A 19,680-nucleotide genomic window follows, 5' to 3' on the forward strand; every position below is an offset into this window, starting at 1 on the left:
TGGAGAGAGGCTTGAATGTGTATCCCGGCCTGAGTGTGAGATATCGTGACCGTTTGTTCGTACCGGAGTCTTACCGAAAGGAAGTACTCCGAGAGTTTCACCATTCACGCCTTGCGGTATATCTAGGAGGTCGGAAGATGTATCACGATCTTAGTCGCCAGTTTTGGTGAAGAGGTATGAAGAAGGATGTAGCCGTGTTTGTATCGAGGTGCCTTACAACAAGTGAAGGCCGAACATTAGAGGCCAGCAGGTTTGTTGCAACCCTTACCTATAGCTGAGTGAAAGTGGGAGCATGTCACAATGGATTTTGTTGTGGGCCTTCCGAGGACTCAACGGGGTAGTGATGCCATTTGGATGGTAGTTGACCGATTGACTAAGTCGGTGCACTTTATACCTATGCGTGTGAGTGACTCGATAGATTATCTTGTCGACCTGTACATTAGGGACATAGTGAGGTTGCACAAGGTCCCAATGATGATTGTATCAGATAGAGATCTGCGTTTTACGGCTCAGTTGTGGCAGAGCCTATAGGGTGCCTTGGCACTAAATTGACTTTTAGCACCGCGTATCATCCTCAGACTGATGAGCAGTTTGAATGTACTATTCAGATCCTTGAGGATATGCTTCGGGGTTGTGTTCTTGACTTTGAGGGTTTATGGGAAAGACACTTGCCTTTAGTGGAGTGTGACGACCTCAAAATCTATATCTGAAATTCCTTTTATGTCCTCGTGGGTTAATACATTTTAATTTAATGATATCTGTTCGAATTAAGGAATTATCTGTTGAGTCGCAACTTTAAAAATTGAAGTTACCGACCTTTATGGGTTCAGAAATCGAAATTGAGTGCTTGGTTATGCTAATGGGAATTTTTAGAACTAATTGGGAAAATTAATTGAAAATCTAATTCGTCTGATTCGTTAATGCACGTTTGGGTGGTTAATTTTGTACTGCAAATTGAAAGCCTTAGAGGCTTCAGAAACCAGAATAGAGGGCATATTCATGATCAGTGTAATTTTTAGAGTCATCTGAAAAGTTTAATTGAAATTTAATTTCGTACGATTCGTGAGGCCATGTTTGGCTCTCCCTTGTGTTAATCTTGTGTGTGTGTGTATATTTATATACATGGATGCCTTAGGAGTTGTTGAACTCATCTATTTGAACCAAAAATATCTAGAGAAAGGGGAAGCCACGTGAGAGAGAAAGTTCTTGAGAGCACTCAAAGAGAAAGGAAGGAAAGCTTGGAGATTGAAGAGCTTTAAAGGGGAAATTCAAGGATTTGGGTTAAGGTATGTGGTTTTAACTATTATCTTTGTAAATGATTCAATTACTACATGAAATCAAGGATTAACTTGGAAGTTTAAAATGTAAATGAGCTAGTGTTTTGGGATTTTGGATGAAATGGGTTGAATTCAAGGAATTGAACTTTGCTTTCCTTAAATTTGTTTGATTTGGGGCCAATCTTAACAATGATTTGTGGAATAACAAGTTTTGGTGTGAAATCCAACCATATGTAAGATGTATTTTTATGATTTTGGTGTTTCTATTTTGGAAGTTTGATTATATAGAAAGATGGGACTTGAATTTTTATTTTGAGGCAAAGATTGATTTATTTAAGACGGGGTTATACTTGAGTGTTGATAGTTTATCACCTTGTGGGTCAATTCTATATGTTTTGGAGTGATTTATGTTTAGAACCAAGCTTATAATGGAAAGAACCAAGTGTTGGAGCAAAGGAGCTATTTTCAGACTGGTTTTTTTTGCCCAGACTGCACGAGCGGCCACGGGCACCACACGAGCGGAGCATGGAGGAAAAAAGAAGGTTTTCATTCTGTTTTTGGGTGGTCGAGCGGCCGAGTTTCTCCGCTCGAGCGGAATTGGGCCGCACGAGCGGCCAAAGTGGGCGCACGAGCGGCCAACCCTGTTTCAGTTTACACCTTGTAACTTTGAACAAGCATATCTTTTGCATCCGGACTCCGTTTTGAGTGATTCTTGAGCCTAAAATCAACCCTAGGAAGTCTAGTTTCCAATGGAGGTGGTCTCACCCCCAAATTATAAGTACAAAAATAGTTATTCACAACTTAATGATGACTGTTCACTTTCTATTTACTAAGGTTGTACCGTTTCTTCGTCTGAACCTTTCTCCTATCGATTCCTCCTATCTTTTGAGGCATGGGTTATAACCTATGGAGGACTAATGAGTCTAGCACCACCATAGCTATTGAGTAAGGAATAACAAGAGATTGGTTTTAATCTTATATTATGTGTTGTGCACTGTGTTTGTAGGTCGAGACGAGGACATCATACCATTACTACCGGGAACCGATCACTGTGAGTAATAGTACTGTAATCGCACATATGATTACCGTTAATAATTCTTTTTATTAACGCTTTACGCTTCAGACGTAGTTATGTTAATATTATGTTGATTGGGAAACAGTGTGGACAGTGAAAGATTTTTGTGAACATTGATATGACTCTGAACCTACACTGTATTCTGGATATGGCTAATGATTATCGTGAATGTACCATCCTATGAATTACTCATGATTCTGTATAAGAATTGCATACAAACTATTAACACTGTGAAGTTGGTTAATAGAAAGGAATTGAGTCTCGATAACATTGTTACGTGATTCATGTTATGATATGAATTGTTCTGACCTATTGAGGTAATGGTACCTTTACCTTCGGACTATTGTTAATATTAATGTTCTGCTAATTACGAGACAAGTATGTCGACCTACAAAGAACCATGAGGAAATCTAAGTGCATCGTTGGATCATACGTTTTGTTTACTGTTGATAGTTAATGTTGACATTCCATTATCTGTAAGTTAGTGGTATTGGTACATGACAAGCAAATGAGATGTATGTGCATTATGAAACTATGGTATCTACATATCTCTAGAATGTGGTTCCCTTTTGCTAACAATTATCAGCAACGTTCTGTTAAACTTATATTACCGATGGTAATTCATGTGAATAATGGGAATAATGTATGTACTTTCTGTACGATTCTGAAGTTAATCTGTTCTGATGATTTCTGGTATGGAACAAAGTGTTGTACGGAACTAAGTGCTACACTTTGGTGGGAGCCACCTCTAGAATCCGTATGAGCCACCTCTTGAGTCCATACATATTTATTTCTGGGCCGTTAGGCCGTTCTGTTATTTCTGGGCCGATAGGCCGTTCTGTTATCTCTGGGCCACTAGGCCGTTCTGTTATTTCTGGGTCGTTAGGCCGTTCTGTTATTTCTGGGCCGTTAGGCCGTTCTGTTATTTCTTGACCGCTAGGCCGTTCTGTTATCTCTAGGCCGCTAGGTTGTTCTGTTATTTCTGGGCCGATAGGCCGTTCTGTTATTTCTGGGCCGATGGTTGTTCTGTGTATTACTGGGCTTAAAGCCACTCTGTTAAGGAAATTGGGCCCATGGCCATTCTAGAAATGACTACAGAATGTAATTAATCATATGCCTCCACAGTTATATGCTTTGTTATTTAAGTTAGCCATTACATTATTTATGTGCTATTATTCACTGAGTTTTACTCACTCTGTATTTTGTCTGTTTCTGTAGGTAACCAACTGGAAAGCCAGTCATAACCCTTGAGACTTGTCTATCTCTTGTCAACCTCAGTGTGTCCAGGCACTTAAGACGGAACCTGTGCATTTTGTAAAGCTTTAACTAGGTTTTCGGTTTATGCTTTGATTGTCTGCCTATGGTTGAATGTAAATAACCCATTTCTTCTTTAGTACTTTTGTATGAATGTGAATGACTGTAACTAAAGCTCGAGTGTATGCTTCCTGTGTATTATCTACCTAATGTAATGATTGCGGTCCTAGCATAGTAGTGGTAGCTCAATGGATGATGTTTTATGTTATTTAATTTTATTAATGCTTCCGTCCAGGCCCCATATATTACGTATATCAGGTTAAGTGTCCGTTTTTGAATAAGTCATGCCCAAAACTTTTTGGGGCGGGTTTGGGGCGTGACATGAAGTTTGTCTATAACAATAGCTTCCAGTCGAGTATCGGTATGGCATCATTTGAGGCGTTGTATGGCCAACCGTGTAGATCTCCTGTGTACTGGGCTGAGGTGGGTGATGCACCTATATTGGGTCCAAAGTTGGTCCGAAAAATGACGAAAAAAGTTACACTTATCCGTAAGAGGTTGGCTACACCCCAAAGGTGCCAGAAGAGTTATGCTGCCTGTAGGAGGAGACCTTTGTCTTTGAGGTGGGAGATCATGTGTTCTTGAAGATATCACCTAGGAGGGTTTTGATAAGGTTTGGAAAGAGTGGAAAGTTGTCCCTTCGATTCATTGGGCCTTTTGAGATCCTAGAGCGGATTGGGGAGGTAGTTTATCGTTTGGCCTTGTCGCCACAGCTTTCTAGGGTTCATGATGTGTTTTATATTAGCATGCTTCGGAAGTATGAGCTAGATCCATCGTACGTGTTAAATTGGACTAACTTAGAGGTAAATGAAGATGTCTCGTATGAAGAGAGACCGGTAAGAGTCTTGGATACCCAGAATAAGTCTTACGAGGCAAGACGATTCCCTTAGTGAAAGTATTATGGAAACATCACGGGGTTGAGGAAGCAACTTGGGAATGTGAGTTGGAAGTTCGTGAGAAATATTTGGACTTATTTGTTGATGTCTGAACTTGTAATGGAATTTTGTTATGTTAATAAAATATGAAAACATTGTATATGTTTTGGATATATGAGAACATTGTATATGTTGTGTATGCTTTGGAAACATGAATTTAATGAAACATTGTAAATGTTTTGGAAAATGTGGATTTTACTTCAATATTGGGACTTGTGTATCAAGTTGATGAAAATGGATGACCGGGGAGCGGGTCATAGTATTGGAATTCGTTATCTATCGTTATTGTGTTTGGTTTAAATATAACTGTGAAACTTGATTTGAAATTTCGGAGACAAAATTCTTTAAGAGGGAAAGGTTATAGCGATTCTGGTTTTGACCCGACCCTCGTTGTAATCTGAATATAGGTTTCTTGGTTTCGTACTGTTGAATATGTCTTGCTTATCTTCTTTTCCCTTAAACTTGGCTTTGGGATTGTTGTGGTTGTGTTTGGAACAGGTTGGTTGTTTGTTTTCTCAACTCTTGTTGCCCAGAATTTTGCTCTTCCACTTGAGCGGTACTTCTTGTGCTCGAGTGGGTTTTGAAAACTCTCAGTACTTTTACAGGTCTACAAAACTACTGGGAGAGTGTATTCTACGCTCGAGCGGCGTTTCCTATGCTTGAGCGGGTGTGTGCTAGAGCGGCCATTCTTGTGCTCGAGAGATGTTCTTCTGTCTGCAAAACTACTGGACATGTATATTCTATGCTCGAGCGGAACAACTTGTTGTGTCTGAAGCTCGAGCGTTAACTCTTGTGCTCGAGCGGATTTTGTGTATATTAGTTCGCAGCAGCACCTTTTTACATCACTTTTTCATATCTTTTTCCACCAAAACCCTATATCTAGAGCTCCTGTCTCTAAAACTCACACTCTCTCTACTTTTTCACCTAGATTTAGTGGTTTCTACACCCTACTCTCTATGTTAAAAAGGTAGAGCGTCTCAAGAGTTCCGTTTTAATCCGAGTAGAAGTTGGTTTCGGCATCCTTGAAGTTCTTCCATTGTTACTTTGGTCATCTAAGCTTGAGGTAGGGACTCTTTACACTCTCTATGGGTTTTAAATTGGCTATTTTTTGGTGTATGAGAAACATTGGGTTTTGATGTGATTTTAACAAACCTAGGGTTTGGGGTTTAAGTTCAAAAGAGGGGTTTCAAAAAGGGTGCCTTGGAAATGATCATGGAAATGAATATGAACTTGTGTTGTGTTAAAATAGATGATGTGGTGGTTGGGATGAGATTTGGAAGGAAATGGGGTTTTGCCATGTTCAAGTAATTATTTTGCATAAATAATGAAATGGGAAATGGGAAAATGAAATTAGATGAATGTTTACCTCAATGGTGAAATGGGATGTGTATCATCTCCCACCTATGGAAATTTGAATAATTTATTTGTTGAGAAGATTGTATATCTGTTTAGAAATATCTGTTTTGGGCTATCGGTGAAAGATAGCTATGATTGTTGTAGAAATTGCATGAGGATTAGGTAAATTGGAATTAATCTCTTATTGATTATCATTGAATATGACTGTGTTTAATACATTGTATATGTATGATGTTTGGGAGGAAAAAGGAGATGGACTCCATTGAATTAAGTTGGCCTATGCGTCTAGGGTAAAAGTCCTGTAAACATTGTGTATACATGGGTGTCGATTTTCGCGGATGAAATTTTCGTAAAATGGTAAATTGAAGGGTTTATGTGTAATGGCCGCGTGGTAAGAAAATCACTGAGCTGTAATCTCAGTTGGGTTATCTAGATAACAATGGATATGACTCATGAATTGGGGAGATATGAAATGACATTAAACGAATTGATTTAAAATGGATTGGGATATAATATTTGACATAATATGGTTTTGGAAAACGAATTGTAAATGATTTTACTTTGAGCATTGGCCATGTGCATCATGTTTATAACCTTGTTAAAGTTCATATATTGTGCTAGATTGTTTCTACTGGGTTTTGGCTCACCTTATTTGGGAAAAACCATTTTCAGGTACCGGTGATATGCCTCCGCCAAGGCAGTAGCATGGGAGGATTGTGGAGCTGAAAGCTCACTTCTATTTATTTTTTGTCTTTACCTTTGTACAAGCCTAGGACTTTATTTTGTATTGAGCTTCTGACTTATTTTGTTGTAACCAAGCATCGTCTTGAAAAGTTGTAAGTCCGTAGGGCATTTATTTCGTTGATTATATAGTTTGGTGCTACATGCTATAGATTCAGGGTAGAGCTTATGAATGTGTAATGCATGTGCCCTTTTGTAAATGGACTCTGATTAATTAAAGCCTAATACTCTGTTTATGTCATTTTATATGTCTTTTCTATTGAATTATTGTATTATTTCTGGACGTTACAAATATTGTAATCATGGATTTTTTTTTTTTCTTTTTTGTCTTCACCATGAGAAAAGATTTAATGGTTGATAGTTATATTGTTTGGTTTAGTGATTGTTAGATTCAAAATAATGTCTAATGTTTATTACGTGGTGGGTCACTATTATAATGCAGGTTCTAGAAATTTTGTGCATGGGTCACGTATAAATTTAGCCTTACATTTAGTATATGGATTGACTTTTTAGTTTTTTTACTATTTTAATTTGGGGTTAAAAAGTCTCGTTTGGAATAGACTTTTTAAATTTTGACTTTTGTGAGAAAAAATAAAATGATTATGATTTTTGGATGTGACATTTTATCTTATTGACTTTTTAGTCTATTTTGTTTTTTTTTTGGGGGGGGGGGGTTATTTTAGCTCAAATAGCCTATGTCAAACATAGCCTTTGACTTATTTGAGAGAGTGTTTGAGTTTGGTAAGTTCATTTTGAAACAGATTTTGGTGATCTGAACTGTTCACTTTGTAAGACTCGTTAAGTACAATATTTATGTAAAGAATCAAGATGATCGAATATTGATAGCTATATGTTTGGATCAAATTTATATTACAAAAAATGTACGGCTATTATTAAAATTATATTTGTTGTCTATTTTTATAAAACAAATATGTTTCAAACATATAGCTATCGATGTCTAATCATCTTGATATTTTGCATGAATATTTTACTCAACGAGTCTTAAAAAGTGAATGGTTTGGATCATTGAAATCGGTCTAAAAATAGACTTACCAAAATTGAACACTCTCAAATTGAGATGACAACTTGAAAAAAAACCAAATCCTAAATTTAAACACAAAATTTTCAATAATAAACAAAAAGAAATTTCAATATATTGATATTGATTGTTTTTGATAAATAATAAAACATAAAAATTGTAATAATTGTCCTTAACGAGATTTCAGATTTTAGAATTGATTTGCAATAACCTCATCACCAATACTATCTAATATGTGTATCTTTTTTCAATGTATGTCATTAAACTACCAGTCATCGCTACACTCCCCTTGCTCTTGTTTGGAGGTGTAAAAATGGCCCGAGATCTGTGGGCGGCTCGAAGCCCGCCCGAGACTTGAGGTGGGCCCAGTCCGTTTAGGCCCAGTTAGGCTTGGGCCTAAGCCTAACCCAGTACCATAGGCTCGGGCCTTCCATTTGAAGCTCGGCCAGGCTCGGCCCAAAAAAAATTCGGGCCCTATGGGCAGCCCGACCTAGCCTACTCGGCCCTCTCCTTGCCAATGGTCAAATTTCAAAAAATAAAAAATAAAAGGCAACTTGCAACGGTTAAATAATTAAAAAAATAATAAAAAATAAAATAAAATAAAAACTTGATCTTGGAAAAATAAAAAAATAAAAAAATAAAACAACACAACACAACGGTTATTTACTTGCAATGAATGAAAACCAAAAAAATATAAATAAATAAATAAATAATAATTCTTTCCTAGACTACTGCCTGCCCCCGCCCACCTACACTACCCCTTGCCCTACCTCTCCCTTGCATGCATCATCACATCACTCAGTCTCTCACTCACATCAACTTGAAGTTGCAATTGAATGGCAAAAAAAAAAAAAAAACAAAAACAAAAACAAAACAAAACAAAACAAAAAAAAACAAAAACAAAACCAAAAATTCTGAACCTCTGTTTGCTAGACTGCTCTGCCCGCCCCTACTGTGTCATCCGCCTACCCCTATGCTATGCATCACTCACTTTTCACTTATATCAAGTTGCAATGAATGAATGAAAAAAATAAAAATAAAAATATCTGCACCTCTGTAGACTTTTAAAAAAAAAAAAAATTTAATGGTCATATTACTGTTGAATAAAACGGTAATATTTTATTTTATTTTATAAATTTATTTCAACCTTTCAAATTACTATAAATATCCTCCATTTTCTAAAATAAATCTCACAAATAATTCTATCTCTTAAACTCTCTCAATCTCTCTCAACTATCAATTAATCTTGAAATGTCATCCTTAAGTGGCAATTGTAATTGTACAACAAGAAACTTTTATCAGAAGAAGCTAATTTTTGTATCGCATTCGTCAGTCGATAACATTAATTAGTTTAATTAAATTTATTAGCTACTTATTTTTTTCGTTAATTATTATTTTTTATTCATTATATTTACACATTATTTAAATTAATTGTTAGTTCTTATATATTATTTTATTTTCATTACTATGGATCTTAATATTCCTAATGTTTATGTAGATGTTGATACATATACTACAAAACATAAATCTGTTGATTCTCCTTCTAATATCTTTTCCAACAGTTGGATCATCATCTAGGGGCACAACTAGTAGTGTTTGAGAACATTTTGAAAAAATATCTATAAATAATCATAATGGTACAATTACATTTAAAGCAAAATGTAAATATTATGCATATTTACTTAGTGTTGCATCTACAGGGGGTACTAGTAATCTAAAAAGGCATGCTAACAAACATTTACAAAATCAACAACCTGATATTAGAGGTCAAATGCAATTAGGGATCTCATCAACTGGTAATTTGCAAACATTTTCATATGATCCTATATGTGTACAAAATTCTGTAGTTGATTATATTATTAAAAAAGAACAACCTTTTACTACTAGTAAATGTCTCGATTTTACCAAAATGATTCACGAAGGTTTTGCACCGCAATATCGAAGTTTTTCAAGAAGTACTACTAGAAACATGATTTTAAAGAAATTTGAGGATGTTAAAAGTGAATTATTTGACACCTTTAAAAAATTGAATGGAAGAGTTTGTTTAACATCTGATCTGTGGTCAAATAATGTTTTAGAATATTAATGTATCACTACACAATTTATTTATAATGATTAGAAATTAAATAAAAAATTATTTCATTTAAATTAGTTGAACTTCCATATACTGGTCATTTGCTTAGTGTAGAAATAAAAAATGTATTATATGAGTGAACTTTACAAAATAAAATATTTACGATTAGTTTAGATAATACAGCATATTATAATCAAACTATAACCCATTTAAAATCAACTTTATAATTACTTGTTGATGGTGATTTATTTCATGCTTGTTATTGTGCCCATATTTTAAACTTGATTGTTAAAGAAGTTATACATGTATACGAGACTTCTGTACTTGTAATAAAAAATGCAGTTGTTACTATTATGTCTTCTGCAAATCGAATTTCGGAATATAGAAAAATTTGTCAACGAGAAAATATGTCATTTAAAAAATTAATTTGAGATATAGATAGTAGGTAGAATTTAACGTATAATATGTTAAAAAGAGCTTGTAAACAAAGAAGAACAATAAATTTATTTTTTTGCAACAACATCAATAGGAGGAGTACTGACTCCCGCAGAACTTAATTGATGCCAAGTAGCCTTGTATAAAAAAAATAAATAAAATTTTTTGATATTTCAACAAAATTATTTTCTTATATATATATATATATATTCCTATTTCACCATTTGTTTTACATATGCTAGCAGAAATAATTAAAGTTTTCGTAAAATATATGGGTAATTAATATTGTGTAACTATTATTACTTCAATGAAAGTAAAATTTGATAAATATTTTGATCATTTGCCTCATCTTTTAGGTTTAGCCATAATAATTGATCCTAAGTGTAAAGAAATTGGTTTACAAGAATTTTTAGAACATATTTTTATTGATCAAACACAGTTTGTCCCTATTATCCAAACATATAACAGATTATTTGAAGAATACAGGGCAACCGCATTTGTAAATACATCTATACACACTACACTAGCAGTCTCATCTTGAGGGGGGAGATTAAGTATTTTTTCAGCAATAAAAAGTAGAAAAATATTTCAACATACAAACATAAATAGTTTTGAACTACAACGTTATTTGGAAAGTCCGTCAATGGATGATTTTGATGATTTTGACATTTTAGAATGGTGAAAACAAAATGAAACTATGTGGCTTGTGGTTTCACAGATAACCAGTGATATATTATACATTCCTATTTCTACAGTTGCTTCAGAAACGGCTTTTAGTGTAGGTGGATGGGCGCTGAGTGATTACCGCAGCAGGCTTTCACCCCAAATAGTTGAGGCACTGATGATATTCAGAGATCATATGCATGTGCTCACGAAAAGACAAAATTACAGTGAAAATGAGTGAATTCAAAATGATTTGGATGACATATCCTCGGGTAGCGTGACTGAAATGTTTGTCTCCTTCGATGATTGATCAATAATTTTTTTTTTTACTATTTTATTTTGTTTTTTGGTATTAGATTATTGAAGTGGAGTATAATGCAAATGATTGGTAGACTAGTAGGTGCCAACCTAGTTAGGATGTACTTGACCTATAGTGATGCAATTGTTTTACCATCATCAATAATCCACACCTATTTTATTTAATGATATAAATTTTTATTTCATTTTGAAATAAAAATTATTCATTCAATAAATGTTACATAGTTAATTTAATATTGTAATATTGAAAGTTTTATTTTCATATATATAAAATTATTCATTTCGAAAGAAAAAAATTACATAATTGCATACTTTTTAATTATAAGTTCATAAATAAAAAAACATAAGTCATATAGAATTAAATTTAAATACCACCATAAAACATAACCAAACAAAACATCTCATTAATCTTAACTAAAATACTCTAGTATAATTTTTCTTTTATTTTTTATCTCTAATAAATAATTTACAAAGATAATATATTTATTGTTCATTTTTTTTTTTTTTAAAAAGGGCCTGACTAGGCTCGGCCCTCGACCCGAGCCTAGGCCTGCTGACCCTATTATGAGTGGGTCTGGGCTTGGGCCTGGGCCCCACTTTTCGGCCCATGGGTCGGCCCAGCTCGACCCGCTAAAAAAGTAGAAGCCCGCGAGGCTTGCTTGGGCCAGCCCGAGCCATTATTACATCCCTACCCTTGTTCCAAGGAGGTATAATAGGCAGGCCACCAATCAAGATGTCATTTTTTGCTATGAATTTCATTGTTAAATATCATGTAGTCTATCACGAAAAAATTAAACACGATAAATATTACTAAACTTCACTACATAAGAGTTGAATTCGATACTTCACAACACAAAGGGTGCTCTATAATCATTAGGCCAAATGCCTTTGTTAATATACTCATACTTAATTATGTCTAAAATTTAATATTTAAAAAACTTTTACTTAATCTAACCACCCAAAAACAAAATTTAATAGAATACTTTATGAATAAATTTTCTTCAAATTTTCTCACTTTCACTCCATAAGATTTCTCACTATTACTCCGAAACCTTAACAAAACAAACAATACCTTTTCAAAAGCACTAACCACCAACTCAAAAAGTGACCGCCAACCGTCACAAGACGAACAACACTCAACGAACACTAGGGTGGTGCCACACCCCATAACCCAAACGAAATAAAATCAATTCGAACAACGAGCTAGGATTCCCATCAACAAAGTGTAACATCCTAACTTCCGGGCTGTTAAATACGCACAAGAATACAACACAAGTATGATAGATGACCAGAACATCTTAATATACATATATAACTAGAGTTAATATCACAGATAATTCGTTTATGTTCCATTACAGGATTACCAAAACATTGCCAAACCAAAAGTCAAAAGGAAAAAAAAAACAACTAGTCTAAGTCTTCAAATGAACCACAGCTCCAACACTTCATCTCGTTTGCCTTCGAAATAACCTTCACCATTGTAAACTGCTTCATCACCTGGCATGACATGCCATGAGCTTGGAATGCCCAGTAAAAACACACACCCCCATATCTTCTATCAACCAATCAACCATACACAGAACAAATTGGAATACATAAAGTACTTACAATAAGGTTTTACGAATTAGTAGTTAGACTAGGCATCTAGAATCCCCCAAAGAGATCCTTCTACCCAACCACATGGATTGAACACCGGACTATTCAGAACTCCCCCTTTTGCTGCTTTGCAGACCTTACCACCTATGCCCACCTCCTGGTTATTTACCAGTCAGTGACATTGATGGACCTCAAAAGGGACGGCCAAACAAGTGGGCTCGCTTACACCCAAATCGTGCCTAGGGCTCGCTTACACCCTACACATACCATACCAAATCATGCCTAGGGCTCGCTTACACCCTGCACATAACATACCATACCAAAGGGCTCGCTTACACCCCGAAACCATCGCATAGAGTCTGAATACATCCATGTCAACCTAGGGGCTCGCTTAGACCGCTTGCGCAAGACTTAACTCATTTGGTTTTAATCCCATCATAATTCATGCCATTCATATGTATAAATTATTCCAACACTAATGTGAACGTCACCCATTGTCAACCCCTTATCATTTCCCGTTTATTGGATCTTTTGCCGAGCAAGTTAGTCACATTCGGTAATTCGGTAATATAAAAGAGCATGAGACAAACATAAGAGGAGAAATATAGCCCATGCTACGCATACATAAGTATGGTAAGGCAAGCAAATAACATTAGGCATGCTTTGAAATACTTAGAGACAAATAACACAATAAAACACCATTTCCATCACAGTTCGGTTCTGCAGGGCTGACAAGAATGCTTTGGTAAAAATACTTATAGGTCAAATTAGAGGCTGAAATTGCACAGAAACAATATTCAATCTGTCTAGTTTCAGTTCCAATTTTCAAAAGTTGCACAGCACCTCCAAAAATTCATCTACAAACTATATTTGAAAACCTGTCCAGATTTGTCACCCTTTGGGAAAACTAGCTTTTCTCTCAATCTATCCAACGGTTTTTACTCAAATAAAATCTGTTGGAAACAGGACTCAGAGTTATAAATTTTGACAGTAGAACCAACATGAGATGATTTTTCTAGAATTTTATAAAATTTCTAAAAGTGGACTGTTTTTCAGAGACTCTGGACCAGATTTTTCAACAAATTACCCAAGCCCTAAAAACACACAATTAGGAGCTAATAAAATTGTCACAAGCTCTAAACACATAAAATATCCTACAATAAATTCAGATTTGAGAATTAGATAGATTTGATATTTCTTTTAAATTAGAGAAGTTGCAGCAGTGCCTAATTTCACAAATTTGCAAGACAATGACACTATATCATACCCATACTTTCACACACACCAAAAACCCTATTGACCATTAATTTGTAACACAAGAGACATATTAGACAATAGAATGAGATGATGAAAGGATTGGAGAAATTAAGGGAGATTTATGTTCTTACCTTCAAGAATTCCTTCTTTTTCTCTTCTTTTTTTTTTCTTCTTCTTACTTCTCTACTTCCCTTGAGCCAACTCTCCCTCTCTTACCCTCTCCTTGGGCTTTTTAAAAACGTGGGAGTGGATTAGGACAAGCCCTCAATTTATAGAGTATAAGGTAGCTTAATTGCTAAGGGAACTAAATAAATATCTAGATATTTGCTTTTTGTTTTTTTATTATTTATTTTTTTGTTGTTATCCAACCAACTCTTCCACCAACATATTATATATATATATATATATATATATATTTAAACTATGTATATATTCAAATACACAATAGTTTTCTATTCAAATAAATAATAAATATTCAAATAAATAATAAATAAAAGAACAACAAAGACAAAAATAAAAATAAAAATAAAATGTATGAATTAATTTATAAACTAAGAGGTAAATAAATAAAAACCAAGTTTTAGGGTATTTCCAATTGTAAGGTGGTGTTCTCAGTTTAATTTTGATAATATACAGGAAAATTATTCTTTATTGGAACATTTTGTAGACTTTTACGAAACTAGGTGCTGAAATGCTATTAAACTAAGGCTCAGGGTTTCATGTGTAATTATCAAAAATTAGGGTCTCTACACAAAGACTACAAATCAACATTAAGGTTCCACTCCGATGAGGAGTTTACAAAATGGTTTAAACAATATGTCTTAAGTCTAAGCAAGATTCAACACAACTAGGTAAACACCCAAACAATACATGGCCCTCAAGCTTAAAGCTAATTCAACTAAACTTCTAAGAGATTTACTCCGAGTTACACAAACTCTACACTAGTAGTACGGTGACTCACAAGGTCCACCCTAAAGGTAACCATGATTTGACTAATACAAACTCACAGGATACTTAAAACAAAAGTGCCATTCCGCTGGCCAACCAACAAGAGATCCTACTTCTCTTGTAGGACTTATCACACATTAAGCACAAGGAAACACCCTCCAAAATTTAGCAACCAAGCCCATAATTCATTCTAACTCACCCAATTACAAGGGAAAGAGAACCTAGTTCTCAAAGCTACCCAAATTACACATAGCCGAAACAATCTAAAATCTAGATTACACCGTCAAACCATCACACTTATAGAGTCATCCCAAAACTCCATTCGGAAACCACTAGACTAACCAACCAGACACAAGATGTCCCCAAAGGAAAATACAACTGTGGTTCAAAACACAACTCATTCCCTTTAAGATAATTCTTTTTATTGAGTGTTGGACAATCCCCTACTCCTTGACACCCAGGGACAAAACAATTAAATAAATAAAGGTAACAACAATTATGAATATTGTCCGTTACAAATCTCATCTTTAAACTTTACATAGTTTGCACTTTATAAATTTTACAACCAAATCTCAAAATAGTCAATCTTTCTTGGGAAATACGCCCTTTACCACCATTCAGAATCCTTACCATGTCGAGGCCACACCTTTTCCCAAAAACACACAAGGGTATATAACCCAAGGTTTCAAGAACAACTCCACACATAATCAACTGGATAGAACAATTTCACAATCATGCAAGGTCATATATATACCATTCATAACGTTTAGCATGAACACCTCCCACTGAGATACATTCTCAGGTTCCAACACGAAACTCAACATATGCACATCAAGTAGTATAAAATCACATAACCACATAAAAAATAACGGGTTGCCGCTACGAAGATGGTTAGTCGTTCTAGAAATCCTTTTAGACCTATTTGTAGACACCCTATTTTTGACAGCGCTTACGACTTGGATATCCTTGCAGGTACACCCGATGATGAGTTTGTTTGCTCGCCAAGTGCTTGAAGTCCTGCTTGTATTGTCATATGCCTGAATCACTTAGGCTGTAGGCACGAAATCTGCTGGTTTCAGGCCGATGGACAGACATTGATAGCCAACTCAGTATCGACCAACACCACTGGAACCCATTTTTCTCTGCACTCAACAGATATGTACAGAGGTTTGTTGTGTGCTGAGCCTTCTACCAGCAGTTCTTTCTCGGAAAAGGTTAGGGTTGACTGGCACCACCTGGGAAAACTAATCCCACAAGCTGTTCAGAAGTAGTGTCAATGGACAGTTTGGCTTTGTCCATTGTTGATAATATAGCCTGTCGATGCACTCGAGAAGCCACGAGTATCCCCCAGATCGAAATATCGGCTTGAATTTTCTTTAGTTACTTCAAAACTGCTTCTTCCTCCAACTGCTTTTCTTTTTGTTTTTCAACCTCATCTTTCCCTGAGGCCTCGACTTGGTCTAAGTGCGGAGGCTTGAAATACCGCCCACTCCTCGTCATATGGCCAATCTCATCAGAGTACCAGGTATTGTCTGGAAGGGACTCACCTCAGTCTTTATCGGTGTGGACCAGAAGTAGATTATCATCCTCCTACCATACACCTCTGGCAACTGACAAACAATTGTCCGGTTCCGTTCTGATTATTCTCACATCATGAGTATCCCCCACGGGGTATTGGGCCATTCCAACTTCCTGTTTGTTTTGATCATTTTGGGCAAACTGCTTCAGCACAGCTTCTTGTTCGATGACCACGGTACTCACAGTGCCCGATTCTTGAGCTAAATTCTCGACGCCAGTGCTCTTCGGCAGTTTTTCCTTTTCAATAGCCATTCAAGCCACTATAGCGATTCTTGCTTCCTTTTGTTCTGGTTTTGTCTCAGTTGCCTCCTCCCTGTCAGGTTCATCACTCAACCACCCAGAGTTGTCCATCGATCCATTCAAATCAAACCAGTCAATCTGTATATCTGCGTGATCTTGTTTGTCATAGAACTGCAGATTGTTTATGTCCTCCTCTAATTCTGTCAAATCATCCAAACCTTAGCTCGGGCCATCTTCTCTAACCACATTAACCTCCACTGCAGTTGGCAATACCACTTCTGGCTTAGCTTGATCAACTGGCACAATGTAGCAGCACAGATTATACACCCCATTAGACAAGCCCTTAGAGCACTCAGGCAATGGACTCGTACTCTCCTCTAAGGGCAGCCTCCCTTCTTCTGCCACTGTCACCACCACGGGTTCAGGTTGAAATGTGGACGTGCCCATGATGCACAAATATGTGCTTTCAGGAATGAACATGATTGGCCTGGGTAGGTGGGAAGGGGTAATATATACGCTGGGGTCATAGGGGGAGGCCAGTGTATGGATTAGGTTTAGGTCATGAGGTGGAGGAACTTAATTGTGGGTCGGGAGAGGGTTGGTAGTCACATTTGACTTTTGGGGTGGTGCGATTACCTTGTTATTGATGAGGTCTTGAATCTCATGACGTAGCCTGAAGCATTGGTCGGTGTCGTGACCGTGATGCTGGTGAAATACACAGTATTTGGCTGGGTTGTGTTTCAGTGGGAGAGAGTGAGGTAGTGGGCAAGGCTCTAACGGCTTGAAGTGTCCCTTTTTAATCAGCACCCTCAGGGCTTAGGATAAAGGCATATAGAGTGGGATAAAGGTCCTCTGGGATCGGGCCTGGTTGTTTGAAGTTCGTGGAGTTATATTGGTGAAGGGATTGGCAGTCTTGGTTGTGGTGGTAATAACACTCACATCAAACGGTCGCACAGCTGTGCTTCCACTAGTGGTTGCATTGGAACTACGCACAAAAGGCCTTTTGGCTTGCTCTTTCTCATCAGTTATTAACCCCTGTTTCATAGCGTCTTCAATTTGAACTCTCATCTCATGGAGCTCGGTGAACGTGAACAACGGTAGGACTATCATTTTCTGCAGTAATTTCCTGTGCAGATTGTGAACTACCATTCTTATCTGGTCTTTCTCTGAAGGTCGTGTAGTCATCATTGAAGCTTTGGCCCTCAACCTCGTCAAGAATTCTGAGAAGCCCTCCTTTGGCTCCTGGTGCGCCGCCTCGAGATCACAAGTTGTGACCTCGATTTGTGTATTGTAGGGGTACTGTGCAATAAAGGCCCCAGTTATTTCCTCTAAACTCTGGTTCATGGAGTCCTCCAACTTTGCGTACCAGATGGTGGCTATACCCGACAGGGTCCTACCAAAAAGGGAGAGCTTCTTTAATCTAGTAAAGCTAATCGGTCGCAGAATGTTTGAAAATAGCCGAAGATAAACCATGGGGTCTCCAGAACCGTCGAACCGATCGATGTGTGGCATTTTGAACCAGTCTGGCAAGGTTACTGTAGAGTCAGTATATCCATCTTTGATGTCGGGGATTGAGTTAACACCTTGTGCTCGTTTGAAAAACTTCTCTAGCTTGTTGACCTTAAGCACAGTTGGGTCAACTTCAAACTCAAATAGAGCCTCGATTTGATACACAGGCACTTTGGAGGTTTGTGGTGGGATCGGCTTTGTTGGATTGCCCTAATTCTCAGCCTAGGCATTAGCAGTATGGACTGTGGCTGCGGGTGCTGGAATACCCGTCGGAGATGCATGAGATGCAGAAGCCGCTGTCGGTTGTGGTTGTTGTTATTGCAGCCTGTTTATTACCTTTGCCTAACGTGCTGTGACCTCGGCCTGACGAGCAGCGTCTTGCTGCATGGTCTCAACTATTTGCTGAAGGTGGTGGATCACGTCTTCCATGCTAACTAGAGGATATTGTGCCATTGGAATAGGCAAATAATCTCATACTGTGCTTGATGTAGAAGACTGAGTCTGACTAGGTACAAGTGATCGTTGGACTGGTGAATTGTGCCTAACTCTTCTCCATCTAGTAACCGGTGGGAGCGAAGCAAACACAGGTTGTCTTCTAATAAGATCTTCGGATTTGTAAAGCCTCCTGACACGAGTCTAGAGTGCTTGGGGGATATTCGACCTTTCCGAAGCTATTGTGATAAACTACTTCGCAAAAAGAAATAAAGCAAAAAGAAAGCAGATATCAAAAAATTGCACAGCATCTCGACTCAAATGTCAACAACACACAGATGTAATCAAAGCTGTAGGACTGCACTCAACACTAAATTCTGCCCCCAAATACCGATACCCAACTTGCAACTAATACGCACGTTCCTGTACAGTTTCACTGTAAAGCACATACCAGTTAAGTGAGAACCAAAACACCCTTATGAGGGGGTAGGGTTACCCTGTCCTAGTTTTGTTAGGAACTAGGGTTCACTATCCAAATAAAGCGGTTTCACACAATCCTGAATTCGGGTGAGCAACCTGTCCTAGTTTGGAACAGTCTTTATGGCTTCCGATATGCAACTATGCCAAATGGTCAAAAGGGTACCTCAGCAAGGCTACCTAATATAACTCTCACACCTAACACCGAGAAGTGAAAGGAGGATCAAATGATACAGCGGTAGTCCAGATCCAAGGGTTGTGCTCCCATCGTGGCAAAGCCCGCGACCGGTCAACCTTTTGGCAAGCGTTTTAGGTAAGCCTCCGGCAAACCGTCTAGAAATAGCAAATGGAAAACATAGTGATTCAAACGCACCAATCCAAATGCAATGCAAATAAACATATAAGTGTAAATAAAA

Source organism: Camellia sinensis, chromosome 9 (assembly GCF_055761805.1).
Source record: "Camellia sinensis isolate YWXY chromosome 9, ASM5576180v1, whole genome shotgun sequence".
Taxonomy (NCBI): Eukaryota; Viridiplantae; Streptophyta; class Magnoliopsida; order Ericales; family Theaceae; genus Camellia; species Camellia sinensis.